This window comes from Podarcis tiliguerta, assembly GCF_965153285.1.
Source record: "Podarcis tiliguerta genome assembly, chromosome: Z".
In the NCBI taxonomy this organism is placed as follows: Eukaryota; Metazoa; Chordata; class Lepidosauria; order Squamata; family Lacertidae; genus Podarcis; species Podarcis tiliguerta.
Window position 1 is genome coordinate 18176255 of NC_139553.1, and position 21686 is coordinate 18197940.

Genomic DNA, 21686 nt, shown 5'->3' on the forward strand with positions numbered 1-21686 from the left:
TGAGGGTGGTGCAGCTGGCATGCATATTTCCAGGTGCCCATCTGGCCTTTCACAACCTCATCAATCAGAAATGAAATTTTGTTCTAGAAATTGAAACTGCCGTGTACCTTCGGAGGAAACTTTTACAAAGACAAAGCCTGACTCACCACCACCCACCCACCCACCCACCTTAATAATAATCAGGGCTCACCAATCTAGAGCACAGTCAGGGAGCCACCAGAGAGCCATTTTGTGCTAGAAGGTGACTCAAGAAAGTGAGACAAAGAGCAGCGGCTTGTACTCTGTGCTGGTCCCACTCTGCTTGGGAATCCGCAATCTTTTGGTGTGGCAGGGCCTAGACTTTGGAACTCCCCACCTGTTGACATCAGGCAGGAATCTTTGCTGTGCTGTTTTTGGTGCCTGCTAAAAAACATTATCTTTTGTCTTCATCCCCAGATGTTTAGAAAGTTTATGCCAGTTTTTAACCTTTTTTTAGTTTATCATGATTTTAACTTTTCCAAAAGTCTTAATGAATATTGTTAATTTTTCTTCGTGGTAATTTTATTGTTTTATCCTTTTTGTAAAATACTTTGATAGTTATATACAGTGGTACCTCGGGTTACATATGCTTCAGGTTACATACGCTTCAGGTTACAGACTCCGCTAACCCAGAAATAGTGCTTCAGGTTAAGAACTTTGCTTCAGGATGAGAACAGAAATCGTGCTCCAGTGGCATGGCAAAAGCAGGAGGCCCCATTAGCTAAAGTGGTGCTTCAGGTTAAGAACAGTTTCAGGTTAAGTACGGACCTCTGGAACGAATTAAGTACTTAACCCGAGGTACCACGGTACAGTATATAGATATATAGATATAGTCAAAAGTCAAAAGATAGGCTGCCTGCTGTGTTTCTGCTGGAATTGTATTTCACACAGCAGGAGACCTGTGACGCTAATTGCCTGACTTTTAGTTGAGGCAAGTAAGGCTTATGTAACATTGGGAGGGGGCAAGTAACTGCACTCCTCTGGAAGATATTGGTGGTTGGGCTGGGCTATAAGGGGTCAGGAGTTCCTTAAGGTATGTTGTTGTTGTTTAGTCATTTAGTTGTGTCCGACTCTTCGTGACCCCATGGACCAAAGCACACCAGGCACGCCTGTCTTCCACTACCTCCCGCAGTTTGGTCAGACTCATGTTTGTAGCTTCAAGAACACTGTCTAACCATCTCATCCTCTGTCGTCCCCTTCTTCTTGTGCCCTCAGTCTTTCCCAACATCAGGGTCTTTTCCAGGGAGTCTTCTCTTCTCATGAGGTGGCCAAAGTATTGGAGCCTCAGCTTCAGGATCTGTCCTTCCAGTGAGCACTCAGGGCTGATTTCCTTCAGAATGGAGAGGTTTGATCTTCTTGCAGTCCATGGGACTCTCAAGAGTCTTCTCCAGCACCATAATTCAAAAGCATCAATTCTTCGGCGATCAGCCTTCTTTATGGTCCAGCTCTCACTTCCATACATCACTACTGGGAAAACCATGGCTTTAACTATACGGACCTTTGTTGGCAAAGTGATGTCTATACCTGAGCCCAAGTTGCTCAGGACTGTGGGTATCAATGCAAACTTGGAGATCCCATTATCAATGCTCTGAGTCCGAGACAGCAGGTCTCAGATCCAGCAGGCTCTTACCATAATGGGGTCAAGAACACCTGAAGAGTCTTGTCTGATCAGGCCAATGGCCCAGCTAGTCCAACATCCTGTTCTGACAGGGGCCAACCAAATGCCTCAATGGGAAGCCAGCTAGAAAGACCTGAGTGCAACAGCAACTTTCTCCCTCCTGCAGTTTCCAGCAGCTGATATTCAAAAGCATTGCTGACTCCAACCATTGTGGCTAGTAGCCTTTGACAGGCCTCTCCTCCATGATTTTTTTTAAAAGGCATCCAAGTTTGTGGACCTCATTGCCTCCTGTGGGAGTGAGTTCCTCATAACACCTTCAGAAGGAGCGTTTTTCCAGGCAGGACTGGAACCAGCAGAGGAAATATATAGCTATTCTCTTTATTGCTTTAATTTATTTGGAGTCAAAGGATGGAGAGCAATGGATTTACATGACAAGGCCCATGGGGGGGGGGGAGCGTGGAGGAGAGCCCTGCTGCAAGCAGCTAAGGCCTCCCCCTGCCTCCGAACCCCTTAAGCTTCTCTGATTCATCCAACATGTGAATACAGATACCTCCCCCACTGCGCCAAAGCTGTCAATCCTCCTAGACAGAAGGCCTTGCTGGTGGTCCAACTAGCCGTTGTTGCCTTTCTCTGTGGCTCCCTTGGGACTGAAGGCCATGGGAATGGTTTGCTAGAGCCAAGCAGGCTGAGGCACACATGGACAGATCGGGCCCCACCTGCCTGCACCGGAATCCCAGCACAAACCACCAAGGCAGCTTCTGTCTTGCAGGAAGTCAACAGCACTTCATGTATGCTGGCACTGTTTCAAAATTATGTACATATGTCAACATACCAAATACGTTGGGCACGTGTTCACCTCATATTATTGTATTTACAGTGGTACCTCTGGTTGCGAACGGGATCCGTTCCGAAGGCCCGTTCACAACATGAAAAGAACGCAAACCACATCTGCGCATCTGCGCAAGCGCAAGCGGCAAAACCCGGAAGTAACCCTTTCCAGTACTTCCAGGTTGCCGCGGGACGCAACCTGAAAAAACGTATCACGAAGCAAACATAACATGGGGTATGACTGTATAACCCTCCTTTTCTCCAAGGAGTTGGAAGATAGCACACCTAGTTCTTTCTGCCCCCTTTTACACTCACAACAACCCTATGAGGTAGGATAGGCCAGGAGGTGGCTCAGTGGCAGAACCTCTGCTTTGCATGCTGAAGGCCCCAGGTTCCAACTCATTCACAGCCATGAGGACTAGGATCTTATTTATTTTTAGAGAAAGGACTGTAGCTCATTGGCAGAGCATTCGCCTTACGGGCAAAAGGTACTGGTTTCAGTCCCCAGTAGTATCTCCAGATAGGAGTGGGGAAAGACTCCTTGCCTGGAGAATCACTGCTGCCAGCCAGTGTGGACAATACTGAGCTGGGTGGCCCAACAAGTCTGACTCTGTAGAAGGCAGCTTCCAACATTCCTAAAAATGTACCAGTGAGATACAGGAGAGGAAAGCTAATCTGACTTTTCAAGAGACTTTTGCTCTTCAATCTGTGGAAGGGAAGTTGGTGAGGAAATGCTAGGCTTTTTCCACAAGGGGACCAGGAAGCCTTTTTGCCTCCCATGCATCCTACACGTATTGCTCATAGTGTATGCCATTTTTTATGAACATACATATTTTTGGAAACTATTTCTCCATATTTAGTGTATTCCTGTATATCATTTTCATTATTCATTTTTCACGGACAGTTTCCCCTAATGTATGCATTTTTGTACATAGTACTGAGCTGGCGAACTTAATTGCAAAATTTGGAGAATTAGTTTTGAGCAGTGCAGATTAACTAAATTTGCTTTAAACATCAACTGAATTGAATTTCTCCCCATCATCATTATTATACCTACAAGATCACTTACCCGCTATATGCCAATGATATACACTTCCGTTGGTGGAACTGGCACTGTTACGGGTGACATACAATATCCATTATGCATCTTTTATTGTATTTTTAATATTCTGTTGGGAGCCACCCAAGAGATGGGTGGGGTATAAATTATTATTATTATTATTATTATTATTATTATTGGTACCTCTGGATGCAAACGGGATCTGTTCTGGAGCCCTGTTTGCATCCTGAAGTGAACACAACCCGCGTCTGCGTGTGCGCGGGTCGCGATTCACCGCTTCTGCGCATGCGCATGATGTCATTTTGAGCATCTGCGCATGTGTAAGCAGCTAAACCCGGAAGTAACGCGTTCTGTTACTTCCAGGTCGCTGTGGAGCACAACCCGAAAACGCTCAACCCAAAGGTACTTCAACCCGAGGTATGACTGTATTTTAGTGTGGTAGCATTCACACTTTGGAACTCCCTGCCTATTGACAACTGGCAGGAGGCACCTTTTCTATACCCTTTCCAGCACCTGCTAAAAACATCCTCCTTTTGCGCAATTCAGGTGCTTCAAAAGCTGGTGTGCATTTTAACATTTAATGTTATTTTAACTTTTTGTAAGTCTACTTATTGATAATTTTCTTATTGATCATTTAATTGTTTTAACCTTTTTTTGTAAAACGCTTTGAGGCTTGTGTTTCTTTTTACAATCCAGCAGTGTTTACATACAGTGGTGCCCCGCAAGACGAAATTAATTCGTTCTGCGAGTTTTTTTGTTCTACGAGTTTTTTCATCTTGCGAAGCTCCACTGCGTATTGACGGTTTGCCGTAGGAATGCATTGGCAGTTTTAAAAAAAAGGCGCAAGATGTTTCGTCTTGCGAAGCAAGCCCATAGGGAAATCTGTTTTGCTAAGCATCTCAAAAAACGAAAAACCCTTTCGTCTTGCGAGTTTTTCGTCTTCTGAGGCATTCGTCTTGCGAGGTACCACTGTATTATGAAATAAATTGTTATTAGTGGGACACGCGGGTGGCGCTGTAGGTTAAACCACAGAGACTGGGACTTGCCAATCAGAAGGTCGGCGGTTCGAAACCCTGTGACGGGATGAGCTCCCGTTGCTCGGTCCCTGCTCCTGCCAACCTAGCAGTTCGAAAGCACGTCAAAGTGCAAGTAGATAAATAGGTACACTCCGGCGGGAAGGTAAACGGCGTTTCCATGCGCTGCTCTGGTTCGCCAGAAGCGGCTTAGTCATGCTGGCCACATGACCCGGAAGCTGTACGCCGGCTTCCTCGGCCAATAGTGAGATGAGCGCCGCAACCCCAGAGTCGGTCACGACTGGACCTAATGGTCAGGGGTCCCTTTACCTTTACCTAGTAGTAGCAGCAGCAGCAGCATTACCCCTATACTTATTCTTGTTCCACTCCCCCAAACATACACACCTGGAGGAGGAGGAGGAGATGTTGAGTGTGATTTGAATCTTCCCCCAAACGCAAATTCCACAGGGTGTGTGTGCCCCCACACCACATTTCCCTCTTCTTTTTGTCAGGACAACTGCAGCAGAAGCTGGAGCCCTGCAGAAGGAGGAGGAGGAGGCGTTTTCCCCCACAGTCCTTTGGGGGCCTTTGCTGCAAGAGACTGTCTGGGATTTCTCAGGAATGGAGCAGACGGAGGAAGTTCAGGCGGCGAGGCCTCCAGTGGGCCGTATCAAGAGCAGCCCTCAGAGGAAGCCCTTTTAAGGTGGGGGCGAAGCTCTCTGGAGAAGCGGGGAGGAAAGCGGGGCAGGAAAGGGAGGTGTGGGAGCCAGGAAGGCTGCAAACGCCAGCCAGGCAGGGAGATGCAAAGAAACTCTGGCCCTCTGTCATGTGGGGTGGGGTGGCTGAGCTCCAGCCCAGGGATCTGATCTGACATGCTAGGAGTGGATTAATGCAGGGAGTGGAGAAAGTGGACAGAGAACAGCTATCGCCTTCTGTCTCGTAACACTGGGACTCTGTGGAAGTCCAATGAATGTTGGAAGGTTCAGGAGAGATAGAAGAAAGGACCTGTTCATATATAGTGCATCGTTAAACTGTGGAACTCCCTCCCACAGGAGGCAGTGGTGACCACCGACCTAGAAGGCTTTCAAATAGGATTGGGCAAATTCATGGAAGAGGATGTGGCTTTCCATGGCTACTAGCCTAGATGGCTGTGCTGTGCCTCCACAATTAAGAGGTGGTAATGTTTCTGAATTCCAGTTGCTGGAAGCTGCTGGTTGGCCACTCTGAAAACAAAACGGTGGACTAGATGGGCCATTGGCCTGATCCAGCTTTGGCTCCCCATTGAGAGGTCTATATGAGAGCAGAACAGCAACACCCAGCAGCAGTCTACCAGATGACGGAGAAAGCAACAACTAGTGGGCCCTCCTTGTGGGCTTCCTTCTGAACAGGGCCCGACCATCCTGTTTCGCCACCTGAGGCAAAACGGGAAGGTGCCACATCTCACACCCACCCACCCATGCCAAGCCTCACTTACCAGGGTTGCCCGTGAGATCTTGTAAATCTTGTAGAACTTCCACAATAACTTGTGGAGCTCTGTAATATCTTACAAGAGTTCCATGAGATCTCACAGTAAGCCTCCACTGCCACCATCACCACTGTGTAACCCTGGCAGGGGCAGGTGGGAATGCTGACCTACAGGATTCCGCCACCCGAGGAGGCTGCTTCATGTCTGTGGGGCATTGGGTGGCCACCCGAGGAGGCTGCTTCACGTCTGTGGGGCATTGGGTGGCCACCCGAGGAGGCTGCTTCACGTCTGTGGGGCATTGGGTGGCCACTGGTCTGATCCAGCAGCCATGCTCTCTTTATGTTCATAACATAACACGACTAAGACCACTAAACAACAACAATACACATTTCTGCAAAGCCATTGCCCCATACATAATGCATCTTCATATGTTGCTATTTACCAATATATGCATATTTTATGCACACTTTGTATGCATTTTTGCACACATGACTTGGCTGAAGAATTGTACTGCAAAATTCCAAGAGTTTGGTCAATTTGCCTTTAGATGCAATCTGAATTGAATTCCCTCCCACCCAGACCTTGTGCTTCCAACAGAGGACAGCCCTTTTTAAAAGCACCTCAAGTCAGTCTCCTAGGCCGCCCCCCTATAAATTTCATCCTGCTGCTCACACTTCCTCTTTCTCCAGGCCGGATCCAGCTATCTTCGGAGGGGCAGACCCCTCTGAGGAGGGAGGTGTTGATTCAGCTGCTCCATTTGTATCTCAAAAGCACTGCTGCATTCTCTCTCCCCCCCCCCCCCACTCCACCCCAAAGGTGCCTGGGAAAGGAAACGATTGTTCGGAGCAGATCTTGATGGCTCCAGTCAGCCCCCTCTCCCGGAAGAGACTGGGCCTAGCGACTGGCTGATGCATCTCTTTGAAATCAGGGAGAGGCCTTGAAAGGGTGGCATTTCCACAGATAGAAAGGAGAACCAGCCATGATTAAGTTCCAAAACAAAAATAGGGAAGAAGCAAGCCAATGTGGCGTGGTGGTTAGAGTCTCAGACTAGCACCTGGGAGGGACCAGGGTTCAGATCCGCACGCAACCATGAAGCTCATTGGGGGCCAGTGACTGCTTCTCAGCCTAACCCACCTCGCAGGGTGTTGTAGGGTTTAAATAGGGTGGGGGGTGGGGAGAATCATGTATGCCCCTCAGTGAGTTTCATGGCTGAGTGGAAATTTGAAGCAGATTCTCCCAGGTCCTAGTCCAGCACACTAACCACTACATCACATGATAATCATGATAATAAATTAATAGAAAACTGCTGAGGAAATGTGAAGAACTGGATTTGAGTTCGGAAGAAGCGAGGGAACTGAAACGGACTGATCCTTCCATCTGTTTGCTCCTCTTGTCCCAAGGATTGATGGCCGCTCCCTCCTGTTCCTTGATAGCCCTCTGACCTCTTGTCGTTGGCCTCCTATACTTCCTCATTCATGCCTTATTTATTTGCTCAAGCGGCCCCTGTGTGCTGCTCCCACCTCAAAGCCTCCACAATCACCCCCGCAGAACTGTTTACACAGCAGAGGAGGGTAAACAGAGATTTGGAGGAAAGCGTATGAACAGCCTCCCACATTAATCGGAGAGAGATGAGCCCCAGCCTTGCTCCCTGGCCTGTCCCAGATGTCTTCATCCTCCTGGCCTATTATGGGCATCCTGGAGCAATCTGGGACCCTCCGCGTCCCCCCTGGTATTCCTCAGCCACAGCTGAGTTTCTGGTGTGCAAAGGCAGGAATGTTTTCTACCATCTGGAGGACAAAGCAAATGTCCTGCCCTCCTTTCGCATCCCATAGTGAGGGGGTTTCTTGGGGCTGGAGGCCAAGCCACAGTCGTGTAGGGGCAGATTCAGAAGTGCAGGTCCCTTCATGATAGTCATAGTCCCACCCTCTCACAGATACCCACCCTTCTTAGATAGATAGATGGAGAGATAGATGATAGATAGATGATAGATAGATAGATAGATAGATAGATAGATAGATAGATAGATAGATAGATAAGCATTGCAACAACCAATGCAGATCTGCATGTGTTTCCTTTCATCTATATCTACTATTTCTGGGCATAGGCATGAGCAAACGATTTGGAGTGCTCCAATATCTTTGTCCGGAGAGACTCAAGTTGCATTTTCCTTGAAGTTCTAGTGCATGTAACAGAACTTACACCCCGTTCTCTTGAAACAGAAGGACCTGGTATTTTCAGTGTTCCTAAATGCTGAGCGTTGGAGCAGACAGAATAACTCCTCCTCAGGGTTTTTCCTGTGCACCTTCTCCAGAGGGACACTGGGAGCCCATCCAATCCGTACAAAAGGTGTGGAGGCTTATTCCCAACGACTACTAGCTTCCCTATCATGCTGGTTGGACAGCTCTAGGAAGCTAGAGACAGTGACCCTGCTGTAGAAAAATAGTACAGTGGTACCTCGGGTTAATGGGACGCTGGTGGCGCTGTGGGTTAAACCACAGAGCCTAGGGCTTGCCGATTGGAAGGTCGGCGGTTCGAATCCCCGCGACGGGGTGAGCTCCCATTGTTCGGTCCCAGCTCCTGCCCACCTAGCAGTTCGAAAGCACCTCACAGTGCAAGTAGATAAATAGGGACCGCTCTCCAGCGGGAAGGTAAATGGCATTTCCGTGTGCTGCACTGGTTTGCCAGGAGCGGCTTAGTCACGCTGGCCACGTGACCCGGAAGCTGTCTGCGGACAAGCGCCAGCTCCCAGCCTTTTGAGCGAGATGAGCGCGCAACCCGAGAGTCGGTCACGACTGGACCTTGATGGTCAGGGGTACCTTTACCTTTTTACCTCGGGTTAAGAACTTAATTCGTTCTGGAGGTCCGTTCTTAACCTGAAACTGTTCTTAACCTGAGGTGCCACTTTAGCCAATGGGGCCTCCTGCCGCCGCCGCGCGATTTCTGTTTTCATCCTGAAGCAAAGTTCTTAACCCAAGGTACTATTTCTGGGTTAGTGGAGTCTGTAACCTGAAGCGTCTGTAACCTGAAGCATCTGTAACCCGAGGTACCATTGTATATTATGTCCCACATCCTTTGCCCATTTTATCATTACACACTTAACCTCTTCCTCTTTGGTTTCCCATTCCAACAGCAAATTATACATTTTTGACAGTAATTTTATATTATCTTCTACATTTTCTCTTTGAAATCTTGATATTGTATAGCTAAATCCTTTCTTTTTATCATTTTATTTGATAATACTGTAACCAATCTGTTACCTTCTCTATAATTTCCGCAAATTCTTTTAACTTTAATTGGTTATCCACTTCTGTTAACAGCTCTCTATATGTTGGCCATTTTGTCCTCGTGTTTACCTTTTTTTAAGATGTTGCTTCTACTAGGAATATCCACCATGGTGTTTTTTGTTCTATTAAATCTTTATATCTCTCCCATACCTTAAAAATTGCATTTCTTATTATATGGTTATGAAATCCTTTGTGGATTTTCACCTTCTGATACCATAAATATGCATGCCAACCAAATATCATGCTCTTCCAAGTCTAACAGGTCTATATTCTTTAATTTAATCCAATCCCGAATCCAGCAAATGCAGGCTGCCTCAAAGTATAATTTTAAATCTGGTAAAGAGAAACCTCCTCTATCTTTAATGTTAGTAAAAAGTTTATATTTTATTCTCAGTTTCTTCCCTTTCCAGATAAATCTTGTAATATCATTTTGCCATTCTTTGCCAGCTCACATTGTTCATCACTGGGATTGACTGAAATAAAAATAACATTTTTGGCAATACATTCATTTTAATCACTGAAATTCTTCCTAAAATTTTCAATTTTACAATTTCAAATAAATATTTTACAAACTTTAAAATATCCAATGACTTCCCTTCTTGTCTTTCATTTTGCATATACATCCCTGGCATATTTTACTGTAAACTTTCAAATCTATTGCCCAGTGTGTTATTGAAGCTTTAACAAGCTCATCTTTTGTTTCCCATTCTAGTATAAAATTATACATTTTAGACAAAAGTTTATCCTTTTTTTGTAAAAGTTCTTTTTCAAATTGGGATCTTTGATCCAGAAATCCATTCTTTCTATCCAATTTAAACATATTGTATAACTGGTGATAACCAATCCATAACGTGGCTTCTTAAATTTTCCATTGATTTCAGTTTGGGTTCCTCCACTGTAAAATCCAGCAGTTCCCTGTAATTCGCCCATTGTCCGTCCATATTAACTCTCTTAATCATAATTGCTTCAATGGGAAATAGCCATAGTGTTTTTCTTTCCAGCAAATTTTTATATTTCTCCCAGACTCTATGCAGATTCTTCCTAAGGATATGGTTTATAAAACTCTTGTAGATTTTAGCCTTCCCATACCAGAGACATGCATGCCGGCCGGATTTTAAGTCATGAGCCTCTAAATCTAAGATGTCTGCAATTGTCCAATACAATCCATTTTTTAACCAACACAAACAAGCTGCCTCATAATACACATGCAAATCTGGCAGAGCAAAGCCCCCTCTTTCTTTAGTATCTATCATAATTTTATGTTTAATTCTTGATTTTCCCCCCTGCCAGATAAATTTAGAGATATCTTTTTTCCATTCTTTGAAGCAGTTTAAATTGTTTACAATTGGGATTGATTAGAATAAAAACAGCATCCTAGGCAATATATTCATTTTAATGGTTGAAATTCTGCCTAACAGGGGGAGTTTCATTCTCCCCATATCTCCAACTCTTTCTTAACTTCCTTCCACAATTTAATATAATTATTTTCAAATAGTCAACCAAATTCCCAGGTACCTAACTTTTTGGCCTATTTTTAAACCAGACGTCCTTTCTTTAAAAAAATTGACTGCTCATCCCCATGGTCCCATTCTTCCTACTGAGAAGGCTGGTCTTCTTTGCTGTTTCTACCCCAGGAAGGACTAAAGGGGGTTATAGCAGCTGTTGCGACAGGCAATGGCTGGGTAAAAATAAACCCGTTGTAACATCAAAGGGACATTTATGAGCAAAAAAAAAAAAAGCAGCAAAGCATGTAAACAGTGATAATTTGAGATTGCAAGCAGTCCAGAGCACACTTGTTGTCTCATTAATTACCTCCTTCCATAACAAAGGAAGTCCAGTGGTGATATTGATGATGTCACCTTTGTTATTGTTCCAAGGAGGAGTTTGATTCTTCAGCGGAGGATTTCTTGTGCGTTGTTTTTTTTTTTTTTAGCCTCCAGCCATCCTCAAATCAAAACATTGCAAGCTTGTTGGATTGTCTCTGATGGTTTCATTTGAATGCAAAATGTGGAATGTGACTAAATCCCAGGCTTCAGCGTACAAAGAGTCTTGAGCCAAAATTTATTTGAAGGCCAAGGCTGCTTTGCCAGCATAGTTTGAAGGTGTCCAGCATGACCCCAAAGTTGCAAAAAAGAAAAAAGAAAGAAAGTATGGGATATCATGGTTAAATATCCAAAACAAACAAAATAAAACTAGCCGAGCCCAGCTTTGCCAAATTCAGTTCAGTATTGCAGCAGGGACATAGACAGGATGGTTGATGGCAACCTTTTTTAGAGCTATAAAGAAAGCAGAGCTTCAGTCTGTCATTGTGTCAAAAGTTGCTCAAGGCCAGCAGTTTATGGCACCAGGCCAAATCTTCCTGGCCCCTGGAGCTGCCTGACTCTGCTGATCTGACAGTTGCAGTACCTCCCCTTGGCCACCTGCAGTGATGGCACTGTGGAACAGATCCTCCCTCTGGCTGCAAGTAGCCAGACTGGAGCAGAGTGCTTTTTTATTTAACAACATTTATATGCCATTTGATACTTAAAAAAAATAAATCTCTAAGCAGTGTACAAAACTATTTTTATTATTTTTATTTATTTATTAAATTTGTATACCACCATATACCTGTAGATCTTAGGGGAGTTCACAACATAAAATCACAATATAAAAAAACAGAAAATACATTATAAAAACAAAAACAAGGACAACCCAATTAATTATGCCTGCTCCCACAACATATTTTAAAAGGACATCGGATGTCAATCAGACAAAGGCCTGGTTTTTAAGAGGAACGTTTTTCGCCTAAAGGTGTACAGTGAAGACGCCAGCTGAACCTCGCTAGGGAAAGTATTCCACAAATGGGGAGCCACTGCAGAAAAGGCCCTGTTCTTGTGTTTCCACCCTCAAGAGTTCTCAGGAGGGGCACACAAAGAAGGACCTCAGAAGATGTTCTCAGGGTCCAGGTAAGTTTGTATGGAGAGAGGTGGTTCTTGAGGTTTGCAGTCCTGAGCCCTTTAAGGCTATAAAATAAAGCATTAACATTTTGGAGGAGAACCTATTAAAAAGAGATGTTTGAATTAAAATCAACTGTAGCTAACAAGACATAAAAACATATGTAACTTCTACATGTGTCTGGATACACTTGCCTAAACAAAATTTTTTTAAGCAAGCTCCAAAAAGAGTGCAGCAAAGGTGGCCACCTGATGTCAACAGGGAGTTCCAACGTGTATGGATAACTCAATTGGTTAGAGCGTGGTGCTGATAGCCCCAAGGTTGCAGGTTCGATCCCCTTAAGGGACAGCTGCATATTTCTGTATTGTAGGGGGGTTGGACTAGATGATCCTCAGGGTCCCTTCCAACTCTGTAATTCTATCATTCTGTGTAGCTGCTGCCATGCTAAAAGACTGATTCCTTACAAGTGTGGAATGAGTACTGTGTGGCGCCTGTACTGCTGCCATATGTGAATATAGACCTCAGGCTAAAGAAAGCTTGGGTACCCCTGATATAAGGTAAAAGGTAAAGGGACCCCTGACCATTAGGTCCAGTCGTGACCGACTCTGAGGTTGCAGTGCTCATCTCGCTTTATTGGCCGAGGGAGCCAGTATACAGCTTCTGGGTCATGTGGCCAGCATGACTATGCCACTTCTGGCGAACCAGAGCAGCGCACGGAAATGCCGTTTACCTTCCCGCAGGAGCGGTACCTATTTATCTACTTGCACTTTGATGTGCTTTCAAACTGCTAGGTTGCCAGAAGCTGGGACCGAGCAACGTGAGCTCACCCGGTCGCGGGGATTTGAACCGCCGACCTTCTGATCGGCAACTCCTAGGCTCTGTGGTTTAACCCACAGCGCCACCCGCGTCCCTACCCCTGATATAAAACCACCCTCAAAAGCTGGATGGCAGAATTTGCAAAATACCATTAGCTGAAGGTGCATCACATGTGGATTATATTATTTTCTGGAGTGTGCTTGCAAGAGATCCCTCATTTGCTTGAAGCAAATAACTTTAGATTTAGCTTGCAAGTTTTGGACTCTCTCACACACATCTCCGGTGCTTCCCCTCCCAATTTTGAACCCAAGGAGGAGACCAACTGCTCTGCCAATCCCATATCCGTCCCCTATGACAATATCCAGACTTCCTCCTCCTCTAGGCTATCAGCCTGATGCCATGGCACCTCCTTCCTGTGAAACATAGCGGGAGGAACACAAAGGACACCTATCACAGGGGGGCCCAAAGGGCCCTGATATGCTGCCTCCGTCAGACGGAGGCTCAGGCGTAGGGACAGCTCCAGCGCTATGAGAAGGGGGAGAAAGGAAGAAAATATCACTTTGAAATAAGGTTTGGGTTGGAGTCTAATTTAGGCCCCTTAATTTCAATGGATCTACTCTCAAGTGCAGCTTAGCTGGATGCAACTGCTTGATCTTATTGTTACACTTTACATGCAGAAGGTCCACATTCAGTTTCCAGCATCTCCAGGTAGATGTTCCCCACCTGGAGCCTTGGAGAGTCACATTGGTTAGAAGAACCAATGGTCTGACTCTGTAGTATGCTCCTATTCAATTCCACCCTTGCTTCAGAACGATGACTAGAACCTCGCTTCATGTTTAAGGGAAGGGCCATAGCTCCTTAGTAGAGTCCCAGATATGCGCGCAGAAGCTCCCAGGTTCAGTTGCTGGTGGCATCTCTAGGTAGGGCTGGGAACGCTTCCCAGTCTGAAAATCCTGGAGGAGCTGCCGCTGCCAGTCAGCACAGACAGTACTGAGCTGGATGGATCAGTGGTCTGACCATTGGCTCATCTTGCTCAGGACTGTCAACTCTGACAGGCAGCAATGGCTCCCCTTGGTTCCAGGCAGGGGACATTTCCCCCGACCTACCTAGAGATGCTGTTAGGGAATGAACCTGGGACCTTCTGCATGCAAAGCAGGTGCTCCGCCTCTGAGCTACAGCCCTCTGTGGGGGTTGTCTGTGGATCTTGTGGAAGCCACAAGGAACCAACCAGCAGGCTGGATAAGGCCTGTGGGGCCACAGAAAGGCCACCCCTGTTCCAGCAATACAAGCTCAACGGTTGCCCCATGGGTAAAAACTTCTCAGGTAGAAAATCCCTGAGATGATGAGGAATGTCCTTGTTCTGGTGGAGCAACTGTGTGTTGACTGTAGGAGAGCCCGGCTGGCTTGTAGCCCCAGGTGTAGAAGTCCTTGACACCCTGCTCCAGTGATTTATTTCTTTATCTTTCCACCCTCAAATGAAAGCTGCCTTGGAGTTCTGGAAACACCCATCTCATTAAAGGACTGGTGCTCGGGGCCACCATTACCAGGATCCAAGCAGCCAAGTGGCTCACAACCTCAGAAGGCTTCCTCTTTAACTCAAAGCCACCGCCTTTCCCCTGGCCCGTAGGCCATACCTACACATGTTGAGACTGTCCGCTGGACCTGGCAGGTGTTCCTGCATCCACCTGTTTATTGCTTTCTCCCTCCAAGAACACAGTGCCTCGAGCCACGGACTTGGAAGCGCTCCGGTGGGAACGTTCCTCTGTCTCCGGTTCCACGTCGCTCCCGGGATGAGTCTGGGCAGATCCCGCCCAGCCGAGAGAATATTTGCCCTCAAGAGGCCTTGTGGGGCTTCAAATCATGGTGGCTCAGGCAAGGGCAGGGATGAAGGAAGTGCCAGCTCAGGCTGCCACCTGCCCGTCGCCCCTCCCCCTGGCACCCATCCAGGCTTTGCACAGGCCCTTTCCAGGGAAGGGCGAGGGAGAAAAGGGTCTCCCTCGGCAATAAGATCCTGGAAGGGTGGGGAGAGAGGATGGGTGCTGCAGCAGAGCCTGGGAAAGCCTGCTCCCAACCCAGCGCCCTTGTGGGTGGCCTGCCGTGCACCCTCCCACCTGTCAAAATGCAGATGCGAGAGGCCTAGCACCCAGGGTTGTTGGTAAGGATCTGATCACAGAAGCTGTGGAGACTCAGACACATCATGCTGAGTCTAAGCAAGGAGCCACTTAGGCAGTGGGAACACAGGAAGCTGCCTTGTACAGAATCAGAAGACCCTTGGTTCATCTTGCTGAGTATGGCACGCACTGACTGGCAGCAGCGACTCTGTAGCGTTTCAGATGTTTGTAATGTGCGGCTTCAGTTGCAGATCATAGGTCCATTTAGCTCAGTATTGCATACACAGACTGGCAGCAGCTCTCCGCTGAGCTAAAACCAAACACGGAGCCAGACTGTTGGTTCACCTAGTTCAGTGTTGCCCACACTGACTGGCAGTGTCTGTCCAGGGTTTCAGGCAGGGGACAATCCCAGCCCTACCTGGATATGCCAGCAGGGATGGAACCTGGGATCTGCTGCATGCAAAACAGATGCTGCACCACTGAGCTGTGGCACATCTTCCTCCAAACTAAAATAAAGATTCCAGTCCTCAAGGTTCTAAAGCAGGGGTCAGTAACCTTTTTCAGCCATGGGCGGGTCCACCGTTCCTCAGACCATGTGGTGGGATGGACTATATGGGGGGGGTGAACGAATTCCTATGCCCCACAAATAACCCAGAGATGCATTTTAAATAAAAGGACACATTCTACTCATGTAAAAACACACTGATTCTCAGACCGCCCACGGGCTGGATTGAGAAGGTGATTGGGCTGCATCCGGCCCCCGGGCCTTAGGTTGCCTCCCCCTGTTCTAAAGAAATGGATGGTTTAAATAAGCAGCTGTCTTATACTCGGACCAATAGTCCATCTAGCTCAGTGTTGTCTGACTGGAAGCAGAAGTTTTCCAGGGTTTCAGGCAGGGAGTCTTTTCCTGGCCCTACCTGGAGATGCTATTGGGGACTGAACCTGAGCTCCTGCATGCAAGGTTGAATGCCACCTCGTTGTTTTGATTGTGCAGCGTGTGTGTGTGTTTTTAATAAAGAGTGGGCGTTGTTGTTTTAACAATGGTGGTGAGCTGCCTCTAGGATGGGGGCGGGGTGGAAACATTTTAAACAAGCAAATAAATAAATAAGCCAGCAACCCACGGCAGAAACAAGCCCCATTCATCCCTTGGCTGAGCCTTGGCAGACAGAGCAGGCAGGACAATGGCAGGCATTGTCTGGGCCACATCGGTCTGCCATTGAGTTCCTCCATTGCCTTGCAGGAAGAAGGCACTCCAGCCAGCCCATTTTGGCTAAACTCATTAAATACAACTCCAGGCAGTTATATTCTGGGAGGCTGGGAGAAAATTACACACACACCCCATGACTTCCCCCTGCAACTGAAGAGGACCTGGACAAGGGAGCAGAGAAAGGATAAAGGAGTCAAGTTATGATTATCTGCAACAGCTGCTTGGATCAGAATCAGTTCACTAGCAGAATCTCTCTGTGTAAGTTTCCCCATCCTTTAAGAAGGGATTCACAAGTGGGAAGAGGTGCTGGATAGGATGGGGGACACCAGGCATGACATCAGCACACGTTAGAGGGATCTAGGGGTGTTAGTAGACCACAAGTTTGTCCTGAGTCAACAGTGTGATGCAGCAGCAAAAAAAGCTAATGTAATACTAGGCTGCAACCAACAGAGGTATAGTCTTCAGATCAAGGGAAGCAATAGGACTGCTTTATTCTGCCTTGGCCACATCCCACCTGGAGTTGTGTGTCCAGTTCTGGGCACCCCAGTTTCAGAAACACATTGGACAAGCTAGAATGAGTCCTGAGGAGGGCAACTGAGATGATGAAGGGTCTGGAAACCAAGCCTCATGAGGAATGGTTGAGGGAGTTGGGTATGTTTAGCCTGGAAAAGAGGAGACTGAGAGGAGATGTGATAGCCCTATGGAGCATGGGCCAAGCTTGTTTTCTCCTGCTCCAGAGGGTAGGATTCAAGATACAAGAAGGAGATTCCAGCTGAACATCAGGAAGAACTTTCTGGCAGTAAGAGCTGTTCAACAGTGGAACAGACTCCCTTGGAAGGTGGTGGACTCTCCTTCACCGGATGTTTTTAAGCAGCGGTTGGGTGGCCATCTGCCATGGGTTTACAAGTGGGCAGCCCCTTCCTACCTGTTTACTCAGAAGTCCAGAAACTGCAGCAGGTCATGCCCTTGAAAGGTTGCTGGCATCATGTCTCTCTGTCCAGCAATATCTTTTCTCTTGGGCTCTGGAGAGGCCTGTTTTCGAGCAAGAAGTCCGTTCAGCAACATGGCCTCAGGGCCCACTTTCAGGGCACCTCCCTGAGGTTGACATTTGTAGAACACACCAAGGTGCCTAAAAACATCATTAGCCAGCAGGGCAGCCTCTTCTCTTTTGACAGGAGCCTTGTAAAAGGAAAGGGTGCGGTTCTTGTGGAGGAAAGAGGATCACTCCTTTCCATTTCTCCTCCTTCCTTTTGTGATGTCACCTTTGTTTCCATAGAGCTCTGCTGCCCCAAGGAGGGTGTCAGCTTCTGAGCTACCACAAACTCTTTGCCTATGCTCTGCCTGCTACAGGTGGAGACCGTAAAGATTCTGAATCCCAGTTGCTGCAAAATGCAGCAGAGTGTTGCAGGAGAGCCAGTGTGGTGTAGTGGTTAAGAGCGGTAGTCTCGTAATCTGGGGAACCGGGTTCGTGTCCCCGCTCCTCCACATGCAGCTGCTGGGTGACCTTGGGCCAGTCCCACTTCTTTGAAGTCTCTCAGCCCCACTCACCTCACAGAGTGTTTGTTGTGGGGGAGGAAGGGAAAGGAGAATGTCAGCTGCTTTGAGACTCCTTAAAGGGAGTGAAAGGTGGGATATCAAATCCAAACTCTTCTTCTTCTTCTTCCTTTTGTGACCAGGTCCTCCTTGTGGGCTTCCCATCATGGGCATCTAGTCACCCAACATGAGAAGAGGAGGTTGGACTAAATGGGCCATTGGACTAAAAGGTCTCAGATGATGATCACAGGGTCTGCATGGATCTTTATAGGTCAAAACTAACACTTTGAATTGGGCTCAGTAACTCATTGGCAGCCAGTGCAGTCAGGCCAGGATTGATGTTATATACTTAAACTGTCTTGCCCCAGTAAGCAACCTAGTTGCTGAGTTCTGTACCAGCTGAAGTTTCCGAACCATCTTCAGATGCAGCCACACATATAATGTACTGCAGTAATTAACCTAGAGGTTACCAAAGGATAGACAACAGAAGTTAGGCTATCCCAAACCAGATAGAGGTGCAGCTGGGCATAGCAATAGCCAGCGTGGAGAAGTTGCCCGTGGTCTGCTGTGCACCTGTCCTAGGCAGAGGAACCGTGCGAGGGCAAAAAAGTTGGCAAGCCCCCCATCCATTGTTAGTTTCATTTATTAGTCTTGGCCGTTGTCCATAACAAAAAGTCAACATTGTAAAATATGTGGCGATACAAAAACAAAGCAAACCACACATTTCATGTTTCCAGTGACAGCTCAACAACTCCCGGAGTTGTCAGATTTGCAACTGACACAATGTCTGGCATTAAAAACTTTGGTGGGACAAAGCAAAAAGTTGGCAAAAAAGAAGAAGTTCCTGACACACAAAAATGAAGCTGCATGTTGGAAGATTCAGGACAGATAAAAGAAAGGGCTTCTTCACACAGCACAGATTTAACCTATGGAACTCCCATCCACAGGAGGCAGAGATGGTCAACACAACTTGGATGTCTTTAAAAGAGGATGAGACATATTTGTGGAGGAGAATGTGGCTCTTGATGGCTATGCTCTGCCTCCCCAGCTGGAGGCAGCAGTGCTTCTGAACATCAGTTGCTGGAAGCCACAAGAGGGAGAGCTGCTGTTGTGCTCAGGTCCTGCTTGTGGGTTTCCCCATATGGGCATCCTGATGGCCACTCTGAGAACAGGATGCTGGACAAGTTAGGCCTTTGGCCTGATCCAGCAGGGCTCTTCTTAGGTTCTCTCCATGGACAGAATGAAAGGAGGCCTTAGTTGGATCAGATCAGACACCTGCATGGCCCCCACACAAAACTTCCAATCTATAAGACACCCCTATTTGGGGGGACCCAGATTTAAGAAAATCCACCCTCGGCACTATCCATGTATAAGACACCCCCTAATTTTGGACATTATTTTTTAGGGGGGAAACCTAGTCTTATACACGGAAAAATGAGGTACGTTCTATTGACTTGTTCACTCAGCATCTAGAGACACTTCAGAGAAGTTCTTGTTTATGTTATTTTATTTATATCACACTTTTTCCTTCAGGGAGTTCAAGGTGACATACATATGTCTCCTCTCCCCCACCCCCCATTTCATCCTCACAACTACCCAGTGTGATAGGTTAGACTGAGAGTGAGCTCACCCAGTAAGCTCCATGACTGACTGGGTGGTGGCGGCGGCAGGGGGGAGGGAGGGATTTGAACCCTGCCAGGTTCCATACCTACGCCACACTGGCTCCCATGGTGATGGTAGGCCAGGGCCTCTGAGAAGAATATTATCAGGAGGAGGGGGTATACAAAGTTTATTTTGAGCCTCTTCCCTTCTCCAGCAGTCTTCCTGTTTTTATCCACTAGGGTTTTATGCCATGAGCTGCAGCCTGTAAGGTCAAAAAGGGTACAGAAGATGAGAGAAGTTTGCAGTGGAGCTCTCCGTTAACTTTTCTGAATTGAAGGCCTTACGCTCTTATGCACACTCCATGATAACAACAGATAAACATAAATAAAATAAGGTCAGAGATAAGAAACCACATTTGAAATGAATATCTTTGTTTATGCCACAACACAGATAAGGAAAAATAATTCACGTTGAATCATCCTTTTATATTGCAATGCAGATCAAATAATCAAAAGTATTAGCAAAAAGTATTAGTATAAAGAAAAAGTGGAAAACTTATTATTTACTTTTTTTAAAAAAGAAGCTTTTTAGGCCTCTCTTGGGGGAAAATTCAAATCACAGCACGAAAATTAATTGTTCTTGGCAATGTTTGATTCAATACTTAGCCTGGCCAAATCCACAAGATGTCCTTGAGGCATTGTAGACCTTAAGTAATTCTTAATTAACCGAAGTTTGCTAAATGACCCCGCTGCAGAAGCTACTGTTGCTGGAATTGTTCATAGTATTCTTAAGTTAGCACAGACATTTGGAAACAGATCACCAAGTCTGTACTCTGTTAAGCAGTGCAACAGATCTAACGGCTTTAACTGTGCAATTACAAAAAATGCTTTATTTGCTGAGGGTGAATATTGCATTTATTTTCCATAATCGCCACCACTAAGGTCAGCAGGATATTGCTCTAAGATAGAGCTTTTCTCTCCACATCACTTATAGGCATGGTGAGATATTTCCACAAGAAATCAGTTTTTTCTGCCAACTGCTTAACACGACTGAAGCAGACACCTATAACATTGTATACCAAAATGTAAAACATATACTTTCTGTATGAGCATTGTTCTGTTCAGCATTGTTCTTGTATTTTTGCTTGTGAGCCATTGTATTTTCCAGCCATATTTGTTCCATTATTGTAGGCTTGAGCTCTGCAGTCATTGAAAAGGAATAGCATGTTCTTTCAATGTGTCAGTTACCAACTGAGCAATTTCTTCCCCTTTTTCATTGCCACAGTCTGCAAAGCTGAGAAATCGTTCTTGAATCTAATACTGCATTTATTTTAAAAGTACGTATCTCAGAAGAAATGCTGTTTGTTCCATATGGGAAGAATCTGGTGTGGAATCTACTATTACTGCAAACTACTTTGCAGATTGCCTCTCAAGCAAAATGTGTTTTTTTCACAAGATTTGAGCATTCTGTAATAAATTCATTTTGTGAGTCAAAGGTCAGATAATGAACTTGAAACCACTCAATCCTTTTCTGTGGACTCTTCTACACTTAGCACATGTTCCTGACGTCCTACCTGGAGAGCAGTTCAATAAGTCCTAAAAAGTTTCCATTGCTTGGATTACCAATTCAATGGGATGAACCAGAAAATACTAGACCATGTTCTCCTAAGAAGACTGCAACATTGATGATGTGCCTTAAAAGCTTGTACCATTTTACAGCTTCAGCTTTTATTGACAATTCTAAGATAATGTCAACTCCTGTCCCAGATGTAATATACTTTTCTATTTCCTTTTGAGATGGAAACTCAGTTATGGTGCATCCAATATCAAGGCCTGCATTATGATTAGCCCTTTCATCTTTCAAATTCATTTCCACATGTGTCTGTAAGCCTGTTTACTTCTGTTTTCTATTTCCATTTTCTGCATCTTCCCCTTCATCAGAATACTTTGCATGATTACCCAGATAAACTGCTCCTTGTTTGGGAATGAGGTTTCAACAGTTTCTTCTTGCTCCGAATCAATGCAAATATTAACTCTTTCCTGATTCTAAGGTGAGTTGTTTGGAATATATAATTTTACCCAAAAATGGCCATGAGATGTTTCACCTTCTTCTGCTTCAAGGTGGACATCAGTGCCAACCCCCCTGCCCTTCACCGGTCCAGCAGATAGTAGACAGTGTGCATCTCCCACAGGAGAGG

At 46.1% G+C, this 21686-nt stretch overlaps 3 long non-coding RNA genes across 3 annotated transcripts in view; 1 reads left to right on the forward strand and 2 right to left on the reverse strand.

Moving 5' to 3' along the window:
• The window catches only part of LOC310669752, a 31936-nt gene extending 23498 nt beyond the window's left edge, over positions 1-8438 (reverse strand). The window contains exon 1 of the long non-coding RNA XR_014507355.1: positions 6623-8438. This is a non-coding gene — a long non-coding RNA (uncharacterized lncRNA). The remainder of the gene's footprint in view (positions 1-6622) is intronic.
• On the forward strand, positions 4901-21443 carry LOC310669766. Its single transcript, XR_014507369.1, has 3 exons — positions 4901-5240; positions 12077-12231; positions 20483-21443. It is a non-coding gene; the product is annotated as an uncharacterized lncRNA (long non-coding RNA).
• Positions 11832-17558, reverse strand: LOC310669757. The gene is made up of 2 exons (XR_014507360.1): positions 17280-17558; positions 11832-12323 (listed from the first exon to the last, which is right to left on the reverse strand). It is a non-coding gene; the product is annotated as an uncharacterized lncRNA (long non-coding RNA).
• Positions 21444-21686: the final 243 nt, after the last annotated feature.